This window comes from Haemaphysalis longicornis, unplaced genomic scaffold (genome assembly GCF_048455015.1).
Source record: "Haemaphysalis longicornis isolate Haplotype H1 unplaced genomic scaffold, Haemaphysalis longicornis Haplotype H1 scaffold_6, whole genome shotgun sequence".
In the NCBI taxonomy this organism is placed as follows: Eukaryota; Metazoa; Arthropoda; class Arachnida; order Ixodida; family Ixodidae; genus Haemaphysalis; species Haemaphysalis longicornis.
Window position 1 is genome coordinate 171,105,880 of NW_027526407.1, and position 22,633 is coordinate 171,128,512.

At 47.2% G+C, this 22,633-nt stretch overlaps 1 pseudogene across 1 annotated transcript in view; it reads right to left on the reverse strand.

The window, feature by feature from the left end:
* Positions 1 to 22,633, reverse strand: part of LOC144142063 (uncharacterized) — a 115,743-nt pseudogene that overhangs the window by 4,946 nt on the left and 88,164 nt on the right. Inside the window, exon 5 of the transcript XR_013316809.1 lies at positions 17,539 to 17,833. The product of XR_013316809.1 is annotated as an uncharacterized LOC144142063 (transcript). The remainder of the gene's footprint in view (positions 1 to 17,538; positions 17,834 to 22,633) is intronic.

A 22,633-nucleotide genomic window follows, 5' to 3' on the forward strand; every position in this document is an offset into this window, starting at 1 on the left:
TGACGAGCCCTTGTAACCCAAGTCATAGGGGTACATGCGGTACAGTTCGTTTTATCGTGTCATCCTGAAGCATGGGTACACACAATGAGCCCGGGGGTGTAGCGAACCTCTGTAACCGGAGCATGGAAGGGGCCTTTAATGCGAACTGGTCTGCTGACCGAGGGAACTTGATGAGCCCTTGTAACCTTCAGTCTTAGGGGCGAGAGTGCAGAGCCACTGGGAGTTCCTCAGGGGATCCCTTGTATCCCGAAAGATGGTAATTGTGGAGCAACTATGACTCTCTTGGCTAGGGGAAGTAGCGACCCCATGTAATCCAGTGTGGGAGGAGGCCAAAGGCTGGCGGTGGTAACGCGCCTCTGTAATCCAGCGTGGGAGGAAGCCAGCGGGTCAATGGTGCGACGTAATCACTGCGCTCACGCGGTACAGTTCGCACGTAGTGTTGGCTTACCATTGCTGAAGCAATGGGTAGACCACTACCGAGCCGGGGGCGTGCACACCCCTGTAAACATAGCTTGCTTGCGAACTGGTCTGCAGGCCGGGGGTTGTGACAAACCCTTGTAACCTAGTGTCACAGGGGCCAGAGCGTGGAAGTACGGTAATTCCACGGGACCTCCTCGAGGAATCGGGGAGGCCGCACAATCTCTGCCCAGGGAGCGTGCAAAACGGCCGCCACTGCGGAGGTTCCTGGTACAACTGGAATCAGGTCCTAAGCGGAGGTCGGGCGGTCGGGTGTCAGCCCGGCACTTGGCAATGCAATTGAAGCAGGAAAGCGGGTCGAGATCGACCAACTATGACTTTCTTTGGCCAGGGGAAGTAACGCACCCCTGTAATCCAGCGTGGGAGGAGGCCGGCGAGTCAGTTTGTGAAAGTAGCAAGTGCCAAAAGCGTACAGTCGTTTGTATTGGGAATACCGTTTGGGGGGGGGGATCGCGCCCCCCTGTAACCTTGTTGCGAGGGGCCTATAGACTGATCTTCTCTAGCTGAGGTCACGGCGACCTCGTCACCCGAAAATGCCGATGGGGCGCAGTGCACGAGCTACTTGGTGTCCCGCACGGGGAAAACGAGGAAAAGTGAGGTGAGTACGCAGACCTGGGAACTCTCCTGGCTTAGTAACGCCTAGTAGGCCCGGACCGATCTCCTCTGCCGAGCCGCCAACCCCGCGGCAATGCCAAAAGACTCTTGTTCCATTGAGCGAAAGATTAGGCGCAGAGGAGGACATAACTACATGGCTCTCATAACCGCTCCCGCGGGAGCCTGGCGAACGTGGATTTCAGTTAACGTTTGCATACAAACTTCCGGTGTCCGGAGACCGTGAAAAGCAGGTGTTGCAAGTACCCATGTATAGTGGAAAGCTTCACTGGTGATTCGTGAGTACCTGGTGCGAGACAGTTGATCGAGGACGTTAGTACGCATCGGCCGCAGAGCTGGGGGTCGGGTGGGGGCCCGACCGTCGCCACTAAATAGGGTACTTCCTGTCTCCGACAGTTGGGGCCCAGTTATCGGACCCTATGGGTGAGCGGTAACCCGTGGCAGGGACCGCATATTTGGCCATTGGCACTGTCTGATGCCCTCGCTGAGCATTCAGTCTTGGAAGAGAGTCAGACAAAAGGATTGGAGCAAAATTGCTCCCCCCATTCCCATCCTTCTTCCCATAACCCTTCCCAATGTCCAAGTTCCCGTTCCCAGCAACACACCCTATCCGGCTTTTTCCTAGGGGGGACAAGGGGGGTCCCCCCGGGCTCGTGCCCCTGGCGGTGGGTAGCAAGACAGCTTTTCCCGTTTTTTCTCTACACCTTCGGGTGGACAAAATTCTCTTTGCCGGTTGTCCCTTTTTTTGTACTGTTGCAATTGGGTATAACCGGTTATACTACGGTGGTGCCGGGGAGCTATTGACGGCTCCATTTACTCGATGTTACAATCGACAGAAACCTCTCCTGAGCTCTGGAAGTGAAGAGACTACGTATGCGAATTTCCACGCCATCCCAAATTATTAGATATCTTGCTGGCACACGCTGGAGAAGCGATTCTCGTTCCATGGTGCTTGTGTTCAATGCGTATGTTGACGGCGTGTTGCGCTATAGCCTCCCTGTCCTGCAGCAGCTCTCCCCTACGAGCAAAAGACAGCTTGAAGCGGCGAGGAATTACTGCCTCAGGAAGTGCCTCGGCCTTCCTAAAGAATCGTCGTGTTCTAGGACAATTGCTGAAGCCGGCTACCAGCCCTTGGACGTGTTACGACTTCAATAAACACTACGAATTCATTTGAGGCACAGGTTACATAGAAGAACGCATTCGTTGGCTGATATCGCAGATCGAAGCAATTCCAGCTGTGGCCAGGCAATCAGGACTATCAAAACTACAATTGTAACTCAAGCACCGCTGACAAAGGCCCTGAGATTCCTGCCCTGGACTCAGTCGCCCCTTCGGATAAAAACATTTATACCTGGAATTTATTCAAAAAAGCAAATGCCTCAAATCAGCCTACTTGAAATTACACTTGCACACATTAAGCAATTTTACAGTGCAATGACTCACATTTTTACTGATGGGTCGACAACATCTGGGTGCAGTTCACCAGGAATTTTTATTCCATCAGCTGGGAAATCCCTATCATACCGGCTTGAGCGACCGACTTCGTTCAGGTCGGCTGAGCTTCATAGTATAAAAGAAGCCATCCGATACATTCTTCGCCAGCCGTTGACACAGTGGACCATTTTTTGCAATTCAAAAGCAGCTCTTCAGAACATGCAACGCGCTAGCTGCTTTAGCCTTCATGAGCATACCAAGCGAGAAGTGAAGTATCTCCACCATCTCAAATTTGTCTATGTACATTGTGTGACACTACAGTGGCTCCCAGGCCACTGTGTCATTTTGGGAAACCAGAAAGCAGATGATGATGCCCGCAGGGGATTAGAATTGAGAACGCCAAGGAGGATTTTTTCTCCAAAAATGATGCCTCAGCCATGACTAAGGCGGTAGTTTTGGCTGAAAGAAACAGCTAATGGTCCCTCCCGCAGTTTCATCAGGCCTTTCTATATTGCATAGACCCGTACATGAGAATGAGGCTGCAGCAACGACTACCTCGCCCACTGGAGACACTGAACCATTGAATGCGGCTTAATACAGCCTTTAAAAATTCATTCCTTTATCGTATAGGCCAGACTTCTAACCCATACTGTGACAACTGTGGCTCACCCAAAACCGCCGAACATATATTACTAGAGTGCTCTGCTTATGCTGAATCAAGTGGCCATTTACAGCAAGGAATGGAATGTCTCAACCTGAACCATTAACACTAAGCTTGATGCTTGGGCAATTCCACTCACCATCCTCCCAGGGTAAAGCCCTGTCTGCATTATTTGAGTACCTCGAGCACATTGGAGTCGCTACAACATTGTAGCCATCTCCGTAGCGTGTACAGTCAAGTTTTTACTCAGCGCCCTTAAAGGGACACTGAAGTGAATTTGTCAAGCTCCCGTTTTTGCTTGCACTGCGTAGACTGGCTCAAATTAGCACACTTTTCATCGTTTATCCGGTTGACAAATCGGTAATTATTTTACAAAGCGCGAAAGAAGAAAAACTACCATGCGCGGTTTGCGGCGGCCGCACCAACTAAAGCTGTGACGTTAGGAGGAGCCGCACCGTGATTGGACGATGCCCAAGGTGAGCAACCAAACAAGTTTCGGTTTCGGTTTCGGTTCTGTAAAACACAACCGGTGGCGTTGTTGAATGGGCATTCTCAATAACTCAGTAATCATCGTACCGTGCTTCTGCCATGTTGTCACCTGTAAAAATGCATAAAGATAAGCCTCCCAGGACGGCTTGGAATCGTAGCATTCACTAGCCGAGGCCTACGCAGTGCATGGACGCCCTCCGCGTACCCGCAGGCGCCCAAATGTCATGCGCTTTTCCCCCATATTTGGAGCTTGCCTCACTCATGCCTGTACCGTAAAAAGCGTGTTCGCACCAGGCCAAGGGTCTGTTCATTCTGGCCGGTGCCCACTGCCCGCAAGCAGTCGGTGCTTATGGCAACAGCACGCCAACGAGAAGTCGCTAGCGCGCCAGTGCCAGCCTGCGCGCGTTCTGTGAACTAGTTCGTGGAGCCATGAACGTTGCGGCCCAAAAAAAGGTGAACTCAATGTAGAAAACATCGACAGAAAACGAAAAAGGTAACTTACAAAAAAAAAGCACGTACCCGCGGGGACTCGAACTCGTGACTTGAAAAACACTTGCGGCAACATACCTAGCGCCTCAGAACACTCGGCCACGGAACGGGCTCTTCTTACCTTGGTAATATAAGGTATATATTGTACAACAAGTTTACACTTCTATTTAGTTTTGGCATTTCAAGCAGCTTAGGTGACTACTTGTTGTATTGCGCTCGTGCAGTAAGCGTCCCCCGAGTTTCCACAATAGCTCAGGTCTAGCAATTGCATTTCGTAGACTGAAAAGCGTTCGCAGATGCGTAGTCGTGCTGCTGACCGCTGTGCTTGTTCGCCCAGCGCAAAAAAAGTGCTTCCCGCACCATATTTTTACGCTGTACGGTAAAAATATCAGTTGATTTTATTTCCTTAGTACCTATATTGAATTCGCTGACTCTTCTCCCGCCTTCAAGAGGCCTTATATTTTCCTACTGGCGTACCAGTCAGCGAAGCGTCGCATGTGCGCTTGTGCAGTGCTTGTGTGAAGCGACCTTGACTTGGAGCTAGATACAGTGTACAAACTAACCAAGTAAAGAAAGGCCCATTCTTCCATTCACAAACGTGTCTTGGATTTGTTTCAACTGAGCAAACGAATTGCGACGGACTACAATTTGCGCAAGTAATCCCGCAATGTTTACATATCACTTCAGTGTCCCTTTAAACAAGACTTTATTCAAGTTTAATTTTTTATTCTTTTCTTTTTCTTTCTATTCTTTTCGTCTTGTCTTCTACTCTTCTTCTTCCATCTACTTTCTGTGTTTCCTTCGCCCCTCTTCCCCGCCGATTTGCATGTCGGCGAATTCGTGCTGGAAACCTCTGTGCATTCTCTGTAATAAAGAGTCTCTCTCTCTCTCTCTTTCCCTCTCTCTGCGTTTATGGAATCAACTTCCTGGATAATTAGAGTCCCGATTTTACGAAGTTCTGATGTCAACGAAACAATTCGCGGTTGTCGGTGACTTCAATACATAGGGTTTTAAGTGTATCCTGGGAAACCAAGGACATTATGAACAGGACTGCCGGCGATCCATTATACTGAACGAGAAGGCTGTACTTCACCGGGAAACCCAATGCATCGTATGCACCAGAACAAAGCACACGACGCGAATTTGCCGATCTCATAGGGCTTAGTGAGGTTAGGAGGACAGGTAAAGCCTTTACAGTGCTGAAAAATGGACACCTCGTATTTTACCATGGTCTAGTGAAATAAAGAGAAGTGGGAGTGGGATTTATCGTCAATAAAAGCATAGCTGGCAACATAGACGAATACTGTAGCATTAACCAAAGGGTAACAACTATTGTAGTTAGGCTTAATAAGAGGTACAAACTCAAGATGGTACAGGGTTACGCGGCTAAATCGAGCCATTTAGACCAGCAATATGAAAGCTTCTATGAAGATGTGAAATCGGCAATGGCTAAAGTAAAGCACTTCGTCCTGTTGTTCTTCGTTTGTCCCGTACTTTGCGCTGTTTTTACTATTCTAGAATATGTACCAACCATGCCGAATTTTAATTCTGTTAAAAACACAGTATGCCTAGTTTTGGGAGACTTCAATGCTAAAGTATGCAAGAATCAGGAAGGAGACAAGGGAGTGGGAACTATGATCTGGGCTGATGAATATGCAGGGGGGAAATACTAGTCGAGTTCGCAGAACGGAATAATCAACGCATCATGAATACCTTCTCTGCAAACGGGAGAACCGGAAGTGGACGTGGAGGAGCCCGAATGGAGAGCACAAAAATGATATAGACTTTATATTATGCTTTCACCCTAGAGTCGGTAACGATGTTTAACTTCTCCAAAGGCTAAAGTGAACTGCTCCAAAGGATCTCCAATTAGGTTAGATTTGAGGGGGGACCGTAACAACCTAGCACGTAAGAAGCCAATCAATGAAGTAAAAGTATGACGTAAAGTCGAAGAATTCAGGAGCGCGCTGCCGAACCGATATTTAGCTCTAACCGAGGAAGCAGAGTTTACGACACAGAAAGACAGCGACAATATTACACGCATTATCACGGAGTGTGCAGGAGAAGACAGGAGAACAGTGGCTGGACAGGATAATGGCAACCTTTCCCAGGAGACGAAATACCTAATTAGGAAGCGGCAAATTATGGCAATCTCCACCGCAGGAGACAAAATAGACAAGCGGAGCTTTCGAGGTTATTCAATGCGTGTAAGACAGCTGACATACGGAAGTATATTATGGAGAGGATCGAATATGCTGTAAAGAACGCAGGCAGCCTAAAAGCAGTGAAGAGGCATCTAGGCGTGGTGAAAAATCAGATGCATGTCCTTAAAGACAAGAAGAGTAATGTCATCACTTATAGGAATAAAATGGTCATAGCAGCCAAGGAGTTCTGTAAAGATCGACACAGTAGCCGGCCCCTGATGCCAGAGTGTCCTGTCAAGCACTACAACAAAATAGTGTGTCCGTTGCGCAGTTACTCTGTGTGTTGTGGTACCGGGGTTCTTGCACCCGGCCGCGGTTCCCCAGAAGGACACTGAGCCCCCTCGATCACACCTTTACTTGGAGTCCCGCTACGCCAAGGTACACCGCTCAGCCGATCCGGCTGCACACACGTCGCCCAGCCGAGTCCGCCATGTTCCATCCTCGCTCCTCTCGCGCCACCTCCTCATCCTCAGCCGGCACACGTCCATCCCGTGGGATTGTCCCCCGCCACTATTGCCGGATTACCACACTCTACCCCCTCCGAAGAAAAGGCCGACGCTGGCTGCCCTCGGCTGCAGTCGTCGGCACCCTCGAGGGACTCCCACGGCTCAGCCCGGATGGCAGTAGACCGGTGCCACAGGTGGCCTCCTAAGACCCGGGGGTCCTTGCAGAAGGTCCAAACGTGGCAAGGTCCTGTCCGCGGGCCTTGCTCCGCGGGTCGCGTCGGCACTCTCGAGGGACTCCCACGGCTCAGCCCGGATGGCAGTAGACCGGTGCCACAGGTAGCCTCCGAATACCCGGGGGTCCTTGCAGAAGGTCCAAACGTGGCAAGGTCCTGTCCGCGGGCCTTGCTCCGCGGGGGTGGTGCCCGGCGCAGTCGTCAGCAGCTGTCCGCCTCGGGCTCCTGCTTCATCTTGGCGAACTCCTCCTTAGTCATGGAGCCCTCGCCCTCGCCGAGCTTCTGGAGCTTCTCCCGCGAGGCGTCGATGTCCGGCCGCGGAGGGGCTGGGGGAATGATCATCCCGGCGTAGTCCTCGCTCTCCTCCAGGGCGTCATGGAACCAGATGAACTCCTCGTGCTGCCGAAGCACAGAGAACTCCGGCTTCTGGAAGTCCGACAGCGTCGTCTTGGTGTGGACAGTGAACTTGACCTTGTCCCTCTCGCTGAGGGCATCCGAGATGTCCACCACCAGACACTGGTCCGCCAGGTCGATCGTGTCTGACCGCATCTTCAGCGAGCTGTCTGTCACATTTGCCGCGGAACACCACAACGAGGAGGAAGACCGCAATGCCCTTCCTAGGAACCACGGCCGGCCCCACGTTCAGGGCGCCAAATGTGGTACCGGGGTTCTTGCACCCGGCCGCGGTTCCCAAGAAAGGACACTGAGCCCCCTCGATCACACCTTTACTTGGAGTCCCGCTACGCCAAGGTACACCGCTCAGCCGATCCGGCTGCACACACGTCGCCCAGCCGAGTCCGCCATGTTCCATCCTCGCTCCTCTCGCGCCACCTCCTCATCCTCAGCCGGCACATGTCCATCCCGTGGGATTGTCCCCCGCCACTATTGCCGGATTACCACAGTGTATGACGTTGATTTTTTGAATCAATAGGCCTTGATTACTTCGTCGCGTAATCTGATCGGCTCGCGCGCGAAGGTCATTCCACGAGCTCACCAGCACAACTTCCTTTATCCAAGGAGGACATCAACGGAATATTCTCAACACTCGGACGGGGCATGCAATACGCTGTACGCCCCCCTTTACACTGTAACCCGCAGTGTACGTTTCGTATACATCGCGGTTTATCGAGGCAAACAGAGTGTGCTATACATCGCCTGGGCCTCAAAGTAGCCTCCAAAAGCTGTATTAATAAAAATCGGTCTGATGGCATGACCTCTGTGTCCTTTTTGCGGTGTACGAGGAGACACTTTACACCTGTTCAGTGTTTGTCCACGTTTCAACTCGGTGCGAATTACAGCGGAAAGTTTAATACAGGCGAAAACTCTAAACGCAAAGTGCTTTTCAGGCCCCTGGAAATGCGAAGACAATGCTGAGTGGGGCTTTAAAGCTCTTGGGCAGTTTTTGAGAGACTTTGGACTCGACTCCAACCTATGACTGGCTCTCCCTTTTTTTGTGTGTGCGTGTGTCGGTCTGGTGGATTTTCTCTCGTTTTTCATTTTCTTATTTGTATTTCCCTTGTTAGCATTTAACCCTCATCACATGTTCACCAACGATCTGAAGGTGCAACCCAGCCTTATGCAGGGCTCACCCCTTCGGTCTCGTTAAGGAATATTCCCTTTCTCTCCGTGCAGTAACCAGGACATCCAGGATGATTTCGAAAGAGAAGATAGTGCAGGGAAGATTTACATCCCACCAACAACGACGGAAGAAGTAAGGAAGGCTCTGAAAGAAATGAAAGGGGCCAAAGCACCTGGTGAAGATCAGATAACAGCAGACCTCTTGAATGAGGGCTGGCAAATTGTAGGAGTAAAATTAGGAAACCTGTTCCCTTAATGCCTAGTGACCGCGAGTGTACCGGAATCTTGAATCAACGCGAACATCATCCTAATCCATAATAAAGGTGACACGAAGGACTTGAAAAATTACAGTCCGATGAGCCTATTGTCAGTCATCTACAAGGTACTTACCAAGGTAATTACTAACAGGGTTTTTGATGTAACGGCCTGAACGGAGACACGAATACCAGCGCACACTAACAACTGAAATTATATTCATCACTCAACACACATATACCCTCTTTGAGAGCACCGGCGCATGATCAAATGTGTACGTATCACGTCATACACACAAACAAGAAAAAAAAACAAGAAAAAACCCTTTAACCTTTGCATTATCTCATGTCGTCTAATAACTTAATTTTCTTAGCGTACAGGGCTACTGACGGTTTACGTATGCACGTTCCCTTTAATTTCGACATCTGCCAGGCTTCCACTGTCTCTCTTGTAGTCCTGTCTTGGTGGTGGAACTCCACCGTCGTGAGGTCAAACAACGGCTCGCACTTCCTTGTTATGCACTGCGGACTGTGCGCAGCCAGATGCGTGTATGGCCGACCTTTAAGGCTGACATGTGTTCGCTCAGCCTTATATTTACGCATCTACTCATTTGACCAACGTACTGGTTCCCACATGTGAACGTATTCTTGTACACAACGTTTGTTCTGCATTACAAAATTTGTACATGTGGCGCATAGTACAGTTAGTAGCCTTGCTGCTAGCCCTTTCTTTGTATCATCTGTCAACCGCCGGGCGAACGCGTCCCACTTTGTTTTTGGCAGAAAAAACATAATAACGTTGTACCTGGCAGCACATTTTTTGAGCCTGTGATACAAGCCGTGCACGTAAGGAATACGGGCATGCTCTTGTTATTATTTTCGGCGCTTTTTTCATTCTCTTTACCCTCCATTTCTACTGGTTTTAGTAGCCTTTCGCTAACTGTTAGCAACATCGCCGTATGGTACCCTGCCTTTTCAAGACGGTGTCTCTGCGCACCAAACGTTTCTTCCATTATGTGTTTGTAGGTTTTGTCGAGAGCGGATTTTAGACACCCCATTACTATCCCATTCTTAACTATCCTAGCGTGGCCAGACGTGTACTCTAAGAGTGCTTTCTCCGTGCGTGGTGAATACTGCCAGCACGTGTCGTGTTCTTAAATGATGAATTGCACAACCAGGAATTGTAAAAATTTTTCTTTTGACATGTCATCTGTGAATTGTAGCCCTTCCCTCTCAACTACCTGGGACTAAACGTTTCTATTTCTGCGTAATTACCTAGTACTAAATAATCGTCAACATATCTTAAGATTCTGAGCACACTTCCTTCTAAGTCTGCTTTCACAAGTCTGTCCACCTTAATCAGAAATACTGCACTCCACACCGCGGGCAATTTCGAGCCGATGCATATTGCTTGTTTTCAGATGTACACCTTGTTTTTGAACATCACGTACGTGCTGTCAAGATACAGGCTATGCACTTCAAAAAGCGTTCACCGACATTCCACATTTGTTACGAAAGGAGACTTCATCAGTGTCTTCTTCAATACATGCTCTCATACTCTGCAGCAATCCATCCTGCGGCAAAGAATAGTACAGGTCTTGTATGTCGACACTATTGCCCGTGTACTCCCTTTCCTTAAGACCCGACACACATTGCACTTCTTTTTTAGAATTTGACACCAATAAAGGGTCATTCATGTTCAACGTCGCGAGCAACTTTTGATGAAAGGACGAGAGCATAAACTGCCAGGAGTCGCGTTCCGAAACGATAGCTCTGAACAGAACCTCGGTTTCCGGAGGGTGTGCGCCGGAGGGTGTGCGCTATCCTCATATCGGAGAGCTGGAGACAAAGCCGGTATCTCAAGAATTGTTTGCGTTTGGCCTGTTCATCGGAAGTATGAGGCAGGATGAACTGGAAGTCTTACCAACCATGACTGATGTGATTGTGCATTTAACCTCACTGACGTGATGTGGCGCCAGGTATCGACTTCGTTGAATAAGAAGGAAAAAGCCTACGTGGAGCAGGGAAGTTGCTAATTCTCGGCAACACGCCTTTGGACGATGAGCAGCGACGAGTACTGAGATTGGTCCCGAAGTTCTGCACTGAACCGACACTTCCAACACAGGAGAGGCTGGCGCTTGCACGGGACATCGCCAGGAACGCGAGTGAATAGCAAAAAGAATTTTGTTTGAAGGACTTTGTGGAAGTTGTAGCCAGTGCTAAACGCCGATGTAGACAGCAGGCGAATATTGGATTATTAGCTCGGTATTTGCATTCAAAGGATTTACGTGTGGTGAAATCGAACAAAGAAGGTTATCTGGTTGTGATGCGAGATAGTATGTATTCTGAAAGGGCTCTGAACGTGATTGACACATGCTCTAAAGAAGTAGCAATAAGGCCTCAGGACGCAAAGAAACGTGCATTGGAATTGTTAGAAAAGTGCCATTTAGAGAATTTGGTTTCGCAAGGAAAAATGAAAACAGGCAAGCGCTGCAGGTGTTTTATGCGGCGAAAACTCATAAGCCCGACGTTCCGTTCAGATCTGTCGTTTCGGGACACACTCCTAGCAGTTTATGGTCTCCTCCTTTCTTCAAAAGGTGCTCGCGACTTTGAACGGGAATGGCCCATTTTTAATGTCAAACTCCGGATAAGTTGTGCACTATAGTCTTAAGAGAGGGAAGTACACGGGCTTTAGAGTCGACATACAAGACGTACTATTCTTTGCCACATGATGGATAACTGCAGAGTGTGAGAGCATGTATTGAAGAAGACAATGAGGAAATCTCGTTTCGTAACAAATGTGGAATGTCGGCGAACGCTTTCCTAGAAGTGCTTAGCCTGTATCTTGACAGCACGTACGTGATGTTGAAAAAGAAAATGTACATCCAAAAACAAGCAGTATGCATCGGATCGAGAGTAGCCCCGCTGTTGAGTGCAGTGTTTTTGCGTAAGGTGGACGGGCTTTGGCTATTGGCTGCGTACAGAACAGTGAAGAACTTTGTTGAAGCGCAGACACCGAGCAAATAATCTTTTCAGGAGATCGTATTTGGTGTGGGATATCACATCGACCATAGGTCTTCTGAAGCCTACATTCGCTGTCGTTTCTAACAACGTGACCAGCTACCACGAGAGTTGATGAGGGTTCACGTTACAGCGATTGGCGCTTTAGCAGCACAGTATAATTTTGGCACAGCAAGGTTGGCGGGCGCGTGGCAAGAAGACGGATCGGGGCCGTGTGTTAGTGACGCCATAATACGTTACATATTTGTTCGCGGCTTGCAAAGTGCCTGTGGAGAACAATTTCTCTTCATCTAATAATATCTAATTCCTAAAAGACGGTTAACATATCTTTGTGATCCGAAAAAGCCAAGTTGCAACAGCAGAGCATCAAGGGAAATGTTATGAAGCTGAACAAGACGAGTATACGAAGGCGCCTGGTGTCTACCAGATACTTGCCAGGAATGAGCCACAGAGATGGGAAGCGAAATCAAGGCACACGTTTCAAATGGCCTAAATAGGTCAAGCTACAGAAGACTCTACTGGCCCATAGAAGCCGCTAATGCTCTTCTCAGACGACTCACCGTATGGCAGTGTCACAGTGCTCACTCATGAAGACAATCCCGGCAGGGAAGCACCTACTGCTTTTGCGTCCACGGCTCTTGGCCCAGCCGAGAGAACTATTCGCAGCTACGGATCGAATGTCTTACTTTCGTTTCAGGGGAGACGGGGGGGGGGGGGGGGGGGGGGGGGGCATGAGGGCGTGTGTATCTTTGAGTACTTGGCAGACGTCATTTAGCCATTTACACAGACCCTCATCCTCTACTCGGGTTTTTGAGCCCAAGGAAACCATTACCAAAAGGGGTGTTTCTGTGCATAAAGTGGGGGTGCAGCTATCTGCGTATACGTATGACCCCGTGTAACGGCCCAAGAAACCATTCGCGGATGCCGCAGTCCTTACAGAATCCCCCATTGTACACCAGTAATAAACCTTGGGCTTCCGCTTGCGTGCTCATTACAAAATAGCTTCGAAATCAGTAATGAATACTAAAAATGAACTGTCATTGTTGTAAAAAGGCCAAGCGCTTCGTCAAGAACAAAAGGTCCAAAAGGGCAGGATTTGCGACTTGGCTCTGGACACCTTCGAACCTCTTTCTAAAAAGGACGCCACGGTGTAGACACAGCGTGGGTGCCATTCAAGGGTTGTGATCCAAAGGGTGGCTAGGTATAACGTTTGAAGTCACTATCGGGGCAATCAGAAAGTTGTAGTAACCATGAAAGCGGTCACAAAAGGTTACGTGTGGTGACCTGCTATGAAAAAATTGCGGCATAGTGCAGCTTGTGGAGGTGGTTGGGAAGCGAAGCTTTCCACACCGTCCAAAGCGGGTGATTTCGGCCCGCTTGCGTTAGTCACGCGTTACAGTGTGCCTGTAGCAAGTTCAGCTTGCAACATTATTTCACTTCAGCACGACGTTCAGAACGGCCTTATGATCAATGTGATACACACTCAGACTTTGCGTTTTCAACTTAGTTATGTTCTTCGTGAACGTAAGTAAATGCACGATCTACGGATGGTGGACGGTTGCTTTGTATCGGTGTGACACACGAGTCCAAACTCTTCGGGGACAAAATGGACAAACTACTAGAGTGCACACGGCCGCCACACGTGCCATTGGTGTAGAACACAGCGGCGCAAAAGGTCGCGAGACGCTGTTACGTGGCGTTCAGCGAGAACGCAGGTGGTAAGCAAGCAGCTGTGCTTGGTGAGTGCATCGTCTGCCTGCCCCGTCTAAGTGTGTGCTTACACTCGTGAGACAACGGAATCCCCCCGCCCCCGTTCATCTATTCGGTGTAGGTTCGATTCGAGAAGGTGGCATTTAATTTTTTTAATTTGTTCACGGGGGTTTTACGTTGACGTCGGTGGTCGCGAGAGAACCCTTGCCTGGTATAGGTACAAAGCTTCGCTTAAAATGTTTTGCTAATGTTGCACTAATTCGCACAAGCCTAGAACAATAGCGAAACTGCAGAATTTTTTTCTCCGTGAGTATGGAACAAACTGTCACAACCGCATTTGTACAAGTTTGAAATCGTTTATTTACATGTCCGTCGTCGCTGTGCACTGTGTCAGTAGTAGTCATTGCCCTATGCACCGATATCGTGATGTTTCTCATGCCAAGTCTTGCATGCGCGGTAGTGCTCGACGACAGCAGCGGCGCAGCGGTGGCGCGGACGAGCGCGACACATGCGCAGCATTTCTGGAGTCGCGTCGAGGTTTTGTGGTGCAGGTGTTTCAGGGTTTTTGCGAGTTGTTTGGCTAAAGTCAATGTGCGTGCTGGGGACGGTCAGCGGTCGCCGCTAGGCACACGCTCACGAGCGCTCGGCGTTTATTGTTATTTCTAACGCGCTACGCGTTACACGTTACTCGCCACAAATTACCGTCACCTATAGCAGCTCCGCTGTTAACATAAAATTGGGCGAGCATTAGCAGAACCTAATCAATGGCAAGAGACCCGAAAAGGTGAAGCCAGAGCTTTGCTATCTACTTGTGGACCCCCATCGGACCCAAAATAGACGCTAGATGCGAACTTTGATCGACCGCTAGATGGTGAAATGTTCGTAAAATAGTAAGTTGTTACAGTCACCCTCGACTTTCGTCGCCTGTTCGATGCCATTTGCGCTCTGCCCGAGGTGGTTAGAAATAAATGTACATCCTTAGTTTTCTGCAGCTGAAATGACCACGCTGTGTTAGAAAAAGTGAAACAGAAAAGTAACAAGGCCTGCATTTTTTCGGAATTCATGGAAAATTGAAACGTGTGGTGTATGAGCCCTTGAGCCAAAGCACTACGACTGCTCAAGCCATTGACGCGCTTCTCACCAGAACCGGGTTAGTGCTTACATTAAACAGCCGAAGCCTTGATTGCGAGATTTGCGATACATCAAGGCTGTGCACTGAGGCTGTGGGGAAACTCAGGATGGCAAGAGAAATTCTTTGCGTATCCAGCGATTGAAACGCGAACGAAGAGAAAACTGAAACTCAACAATCCAAAGGCAGTCGCAAGCATTCGACTTTCAATGTTAACGCAATTCCTGCAAATACATCAGTGTTCAGGCTGTTTTACTGTAGCAGTGCTCACACACATGTATACATATAAATGGAGAGTGAAAAGCCAGATGGCACGCCTAAAAAGCAACATCACAAAGTTTACTCGTTATGTTTCACCAATTACACTTGCCCAAACGTCAGTGATAACCTTAATTGGTGTTCTTTCACTGTTTACCTGACGTTTCTCTCATGCGCACGGCTTTATTTGTCTCCAGAATGTATTTGACCCATGAATGTCACCTGCGGGTCCTGCCAGCAACTGGATTGAGGTCATTTGAGTTTTTTAAAACTGTTGCTCTAGAATCACTTTAACGCACAAGGTACCTTACTCCCCCGTGCATCTTCTAACTTCCTGTCTGTTAGCAGTAGCAGAACGTTTTAAATCTCTAGATTTCTGCTCTCAAATATTGCTGTTTCGACGGCGACAGGCTAACGGTTTGGAAAGAGATTTCAGTGCCCATGTCGGCCAAAGTCAACCTAATTTTCTGCTTTGTGGGCTTGACAGGACCTCTGCTGAGTTTGAACGCATGGCCGACAGTATATTTAAACTCCCAACTGGAAGGTTTTTCTTTGCTCCATGGATGACATCGTCGTTGGATGTACATAATTCAAAAAAATATTTGAACCTATTCATCTTGTTTATACAAAATTAGCAGGAAGGTTACCGTGGGGTGGGAATAGTTTCTAGTGGTATTTCTCGCGTTTGTTGTGTCGAACGATCCGGAGTGCTGGTGAAGTAGGCCAGGCATAAACCAACGGAGGAATAGCATGAGGTCTCTCCTGTCCCGTGGTTTCTTGTTTGTGTGACTGGTCTTTTCGTGACCGAGCGTGCATTTGACTATATGTTAATTTTCTGGCTCCTAAAAATTCTTTGTGCAGTAATATGGAGGTCACGAGGTGGTAGAGGGGTTTTCGCAGTTCCTCGACTGCTGCGAATGAATCTGTCACGATGCCAACGTTAGATCATGTTTGAGATTCGGTGTAGTAGCAAGCACTGGGTGATTGCATTTTTAAATATCTGCAGTTTCGTTTTTAAGGTGGTTCCTTCGTTTTTTTTAGGAGTATTTGTCCCGAAACAATATTTTTGACTGAGACACAGTCTGAAAAATACGCAGGACGACGCTCTACTAGCATCTGGGAAGTACATTCGGAAAAGGAAAACTATAGTGCAAGATACAGCGACAACCAAAAATATTTCACAAGCTCCCAAGTAAGAAGAAATAAAAAATAAAAGAAGAAAGACAAATAATATCACGAACATTACAAACTATTGCGTGCATAATGCACTATCCTAGCAGGTGCCCTTCAAGGAACGCCAAACCAGCGCCCTGTAGGTTGGGCGATGGGTGGTTTCCACACATCGACCCTTCGTGGCTGATTTCACAAGCGCCAAAATTCTGTCTTTTGTCTAGCGGTTGATTTTTCGTAATCGCAGTTGATTTTTCAAAGAAAGGTTCAAACCCATCATCCTTGTACTCACTAGAACGCAAGCCCAAGAGCATGAAATGCGTGTTCACTAACAAACTGGGATGTTCACGTAAATGCATGTTCAGGCATCGTCGTGGTGGCCTGATAAAGGGATCAGAAAGACTGCAGCGTGAAGCTAGCAAGACAGCTTGCAGTTTTCGCAGAAGCAGTTGTCTATTGTCTGCCTGTATTATATGACAAAGTCTATCTCCGGCGAATGCAACGGTGGTCGAAAATGCGTTACAAAAATTGCAAGGAGCGTTACAGACTTGCAGAGTAACTGAGAAATCAAAGTGACTTCATACCGATATTACACAGCAAAGTTTAAAAAAACTGAAATCATGCATTACTGATAAAAAACATTGTTTTAAATTTAAGAAACGTCATTTACACTTTAAAATTAATCGAGGCAGTTACGTCTGCTTGCGAGCTTTGAAGACATAAGCATAACAATACTAACCTAAACTTTCTAACCTCCCCCCTCTTACGAGCAGTGGGTGGCCAGCCTGAAAAGTCCTGACCCTGGCACCCAACGCATACTGGTGAATAGGTGCTGGACTGCAAGCAAAGATCAGGGCATCCCGGACTAGGGACGCTCCCCACCTGGCGGGTCTGCAATTTTTTCTTCGAAATGCAATTTTTAGATCTGCCATTTTTTCTTCGAGATATGCAACTGATTTAGGAAAAGTGTGTACTTCAAAAAAGGCTTTTATAGGCGCCCAAAAGCCCATGAGGCACGAACCTCGAAGTATACACGTACAGGCATATTAAATTACTGCTAAAAATGTTTATAAAATCATAGTGCATGCCTATATATTCAGTCGGCGCGATATGGAATAAAAAAGAAGAGCAGGCATTTTCTCTAAAGTTCCGGTTACTAGTTGTAACAATTCCTACGTCGCAACCACATTTTCGCGCAATTGAATCTTTATTGCTACAGTATTAAAATTATCCACTCCCAAAGCAGCAATTACGTTAGAATAGGCATGCCTTGTATTTTAGTGATAACATTTATCGAGAACTAATGACAAACAATATTCAATTGAATACTTTTCGCGGAAGTCATATATGGCACGAAAAAGATTTATACTTACTAGGGTAGCAGGATATAAGTTAGCATTGGGAATATAAAATTCCAAATGAGCTTCTATAAAGGGGGCATCTCTGAGATTCATTTGAAACGTGGTGTTTCCAATTCTTGCGAGTCTACCAAGCATTGGAACACTAAGGTTTAAATAGGTCGGGAATGGACTCAGTAGGTGTCGTGTGAAATTCCAAGTCAAGTTCAGGTGGCAAACAAGGTCCTGCGGGGGACTGAATTTCACTGGCTTCCGAAGAACCTTCATCTTTCCTACTTGCATAGCTTGGGCATATGTAGAGATTGGGCGACTGAAAAAAAACAACGAATACAGTTACCCCATATTGTTTATTAAAACCAGTTTAACACACACTTATTGTGTGCTCTGTTTTCCTTCGGCGCGGAAAACGTTATTTGCAATATAGTTCCAGAATGTTGGTGCGTTAAACGTTAATATTTACATGGCTGTTTACAAGGTTTCAGAAGTAACTGCTTGTGCAAGATGTCCTGGAGCTCACGATACGCAAAGGGACACCGACGTCGTCATTCTCATATACTCCTTGCTCCTAAAAGCATCCCAAATGTTTATTAGGCTTCTTCGATAACGACATTCCGTATCTCGGGGAGTTCAAGCGAGTACATTGCCCGTAACCAGGTTGCATGTGCTGGTTCGATTCGAACACTTTCGCCTTCTCGTGTCCAAATAATAAAAGCACACCGCCATCCAAACGACAAACCTGACTGGTGCGCATCGAACATATTAAATTCGCGGATATTGCATTGCTACAAACCTGCACGTGGCGAGAATTTCGAGCACTGTGCGGATGTGTTTGAAGCACATGGTCATGATTCCGGTAGTCTTTGCCACACTTTCGAGCATGTGCAGCATACTTTTTTTATTTTCAATACTACAACATTGAAAGTTATCAACAAACTTTCTGATGGTAGTATGGTTTGCCACTTGCACTGTAATACAAGGCTTGAGTGAATGACCCTTGTGAGGGTTCTCTTTCCTGGTATCAGCAATGCAACCCTCTATAAGTCTATATCAGTTATGTCATCCGTACGTCCATGCTGTCCCCTTTACACGCTCTTTTTTGGGCTGCATTTGAAGCCGCTTGGCCCTAGAATGATACATCTTCCTCTAGTTCATGTTTGTTCTTTTTCTTGCTCGTCGGATAGGTGATGGCTTGTGCCAACAACGTTGTGTTTTTCTGTACCGTTAAGCGCAACTTTGATGATACACTAAGGTTGACCGGCTTTTCTTGAAAAATAACCGGAGCTCAACTGAACATCAAAAAAGTGCTCCGGCGTTTTGGTTGTATCATAGGGTGCAACACCAAATTTTGCAAAGGATCTCTATAGACTTTTCACTACGAAGATACCACCACACTGCTTTCAGCATAGCCAAGAGCATTCGGCGGAGGCCCTTCCAACACCGCACGTCAAGGCCTCCCCTTAGGTTTGGCCAGAAACCTTCAATTTTCTCTTGATATGATGTGCAAAAATTTGATGCGTGAAAACTTTTGCACATCATATGAAAACTTTTGCACAACAAGCGAGTGCATTCGGCATGAGATGGGTATTGTTTCTATATGTGTGGAATGTAAACCATCTAGTACAGCGCTTGTTGCTTTCAGGTTGCGCATTAAGTTGAGAAGTTCGTGTGGCGTCGAAGAAAATAAGAAAAACGAATGAGGTAGACGAACTGAGACGACTTCATTTAAAAGAGACGGAAACGATTGGACTTAAGAGAAGAAAATCACAAACTGATTAGCAATGTCAGTTGGGTAATTATAAGTAACATCAATGTGAATCACCTTAGTTATGCTATCCCGATGTGTGTTTCTATTTATAAATGAATTAAGATTTCCAAACTATTTCGAGTGCTATTTCTGGTACCAGTTTTTGCTCATAAAATTAGTTCATTTTTTTCTCAGCCAATATATTGAGTTCCCTACATAATCGCGGCGGCCACGGTGTAGTAGGCCTAGTTAAAAGAATGTTCATTGGTCCAGGGGATGAGAACTTCATTTCTAAAATTACTATTGTAAGCAGTACCTCCTAAAGCAAACTCGGCTAGAGATTTTCATTTTCGTGTATAGCTTAGAAATTTGCCTAAAAGTAATCCCAAAACGTTTGGCGTTCTATCCTACCGTGTTCATTCACTACTGATGCCGGAACATTATGTAACCCAGGTGACACATAAAATGCCTTCAATGACTATGTAATTACAATCTTTCAGTGAAAAATAACGTTTTCCCCACCTTCGACGAGTGCCTCTCTAATCTCCCCATTGGGAATACTACAATTACCACTGAGGGAGTTTTGAACCTTATATCGAATACCGATGCAAAAAAATGCAGTTTTCCTGACTGCATTTCCAGGGCATTTCCTCTTGACTATTCACAGTGGTGTTCTCGCTACCTTGAAATTATCTTGAACACATCCGTCTGCACTGGTACCGTTCCATCGTCCTGGAAAATATCTAAAGTTCTGCACAAATAGCTCTGCACAAATCCCACGATAAGCGCTGTTTTTACCATCACAGACCAATTTCATTACCTCGTGTTCATGTAAAATGCTTGAACACAATCTTTAAACATATCATACACTTCCTTGAGTCTAATAAGATTCTGTCTAATTTTCAACACGGGTTTCGATGCGGGTTCAGTACGGTGACGCAACGTATCACCTTTTCATGTGACGTGTCCATGAACCTCGACGCAGGAGATCAGATGTATGCCATCTCTATTGATCTATTGATTTTACTATAGCCTTCGACACCATTACCATTCAAAATTCTTAAACAAAGTAAATAACAACCTCAATAACCCACCATGAGTTCACTGGATTTCTTGCTTTTTTACAAACCGATCTCAATTTGCTTACTTTGATTCCGTTGCTTCTTTCCCGGCCAAAATCATTTCTTGTGTTCCACAGGGCTCAGTCTTCAGGCCTTCGGTATTTTAGATGCGGCGCATCTCTAGCTCTAAGGCATGTCCCTTCTGCGTCGTCATCGGCGGCGGCTGCGTCCGTCCACAGCCCTCCTACGTTTGCCTCTCCTACAGCTGTGTGCAACACTCTCACTCCGGCGCATTAGCATAACGACAGCTGGCGCGCTTGGTCGGCGCGCGCTTCACTGCGTTAACGCTGCGTTAACAGCTGCTCCGCTGCGCATGTGCGCGCATGCGCGACTCTCCTCCGCGGTCTCCTCTCCTTCAACCCAATGGAAACGCCAATTGAACCCCCAGATGCGCCGCATCCCACCAGGGTTACCTCGCGGGGAGATGGAGGCAATTTTTGTTGATGTTATTCTTTGCAAGATATTGTTCGCTGCAAAATTTGCTTGTACGCTGGTGATTGTGTTTTATATCATGCACTCAATCGCCCAATCACCTCATCATCTAAAGGTTTCATTTGCATCTTTCTGCAACTGGTGCCGTCCCTGGCAAATGAATATTAACTACAAGAAAACAGAGTTTATGTCCTTTACTAATAAATTATTTCCTTCAGATTTCAACTACTCATTTAATCAATTATCTTTGCAGAGAGTTTACCAATGCAAATACCTTGGCGTGCTTTTCTATACTACCTTGTCCTAGTCGCATCATATTCATTACATTACTGCATTACTGCCATCCGCGATTTATAAATTACATACTAAATAAGTGTAAATAGAGATTGGGCGCTTATATATTGCAAGTGTGTATAACAGTGCTGCACGCAGGGTGTAAAGTAATGCGGCGTCTTGGACTGGGAACTGTGTGAAAAAGTAACATTGACTGCTCGCCTCATGCGATTTTTCCAAAATGAGGGTACATATTTTCCGTATCCAATATGCAATTTTCTATCTGGAAAGACCATGCTAATGTTTATGTATATAGGGGATAGGCGGTATATGTATGTGATACAAATGTAACCGGCGTTTTATTGTTCGCTATGAAGATAAGTTTTATGAAAAAAAAACACCCAAAAAAGACCACTGTATCCAAGAGGTATAGTTCTGACGCTCATGACGTGGGTTGAAGCCACGACGGATGCAATACAAACTATATTTAAAAAAACGTTTTTCATCATCAATTCCACGCGTTGTGTTTGTCACTAAGGGTTTTTGAGCAATTTTACATCGCATTAGGAACATGAAGCAGCCTAAAAGTTGTTCCACAGCAATAACACAGTTCTATACTGCGCCTCAACAACCGTTCTTGAACCTTCAAAGGAGGGGAAGGTTGATCCCTGTGATGAATGGCCACGTGAGTAATTGGCCGCGAACGTGAGCCAGCAGAACGACAGCGACGATGACGAGGAAGAGGGCTGCGGATGAGTGAGCGCAGAGGCTGAAACGGCAACGGCTGGAAGCCAAGCGGCAGAACAGGACGCGGTCCGTGGGATTTACCCGGTGAGACGCCTGGGCCACCTTAGACGATACCCCTCTAACCTCCGCCAAGGCTCGAGAGCTCGTCTGGGCGCTGTCATTGAGGTGCTGGTGCGCCGACTGCTGACGCGCCATTGCCGCTGTTGGCTGCTGCCGTTCCTGCTGTTGAAGTGGCTAGGAAAGCGTCGCGACTGAGAGTGCGCTGACAGGCCTATTGGGCATTGCTCTCGGACTTTGTGAACTGCGAAGTGATTTTGTGTATCTTTGAACTGTAGACTGAGTGTTCGTGTGACCCAATCCCATCCTGTCTGTTACGTCCCGACCTCTACTATCCTCACGTCCTGTGCTTGTCCTCCATCCTGTTGAATATAGTCTTCGACGTGTTAAACAGTGTTCGTCTACTGCCTGGCTGCGTGGTCCTCGGCCCATTCGTAACACTCCCCTTCCTCTGTAAAGGCTGAGGTTGTATACCCTTCTTACTACGAACGGTGTGTATGAGTCCAGGGTAACGGTATTTACCGGCATACATTGCAGCACGCACTTGTTACGCCTCTTACATAGCCGAACAGGCTCGACACATTGCATTTGGCTGTCAAAGCACCAATTCGAGGCTTGTGATGATGGTTTATCCGTGTTGGAATAGTGGTGCGGCCTTATTTGTACCACGTTGACAACATCTGTGAGTCATCTATCGGGAGAAGGCCTACACGAAACTATGCGAGTTACCTCATTA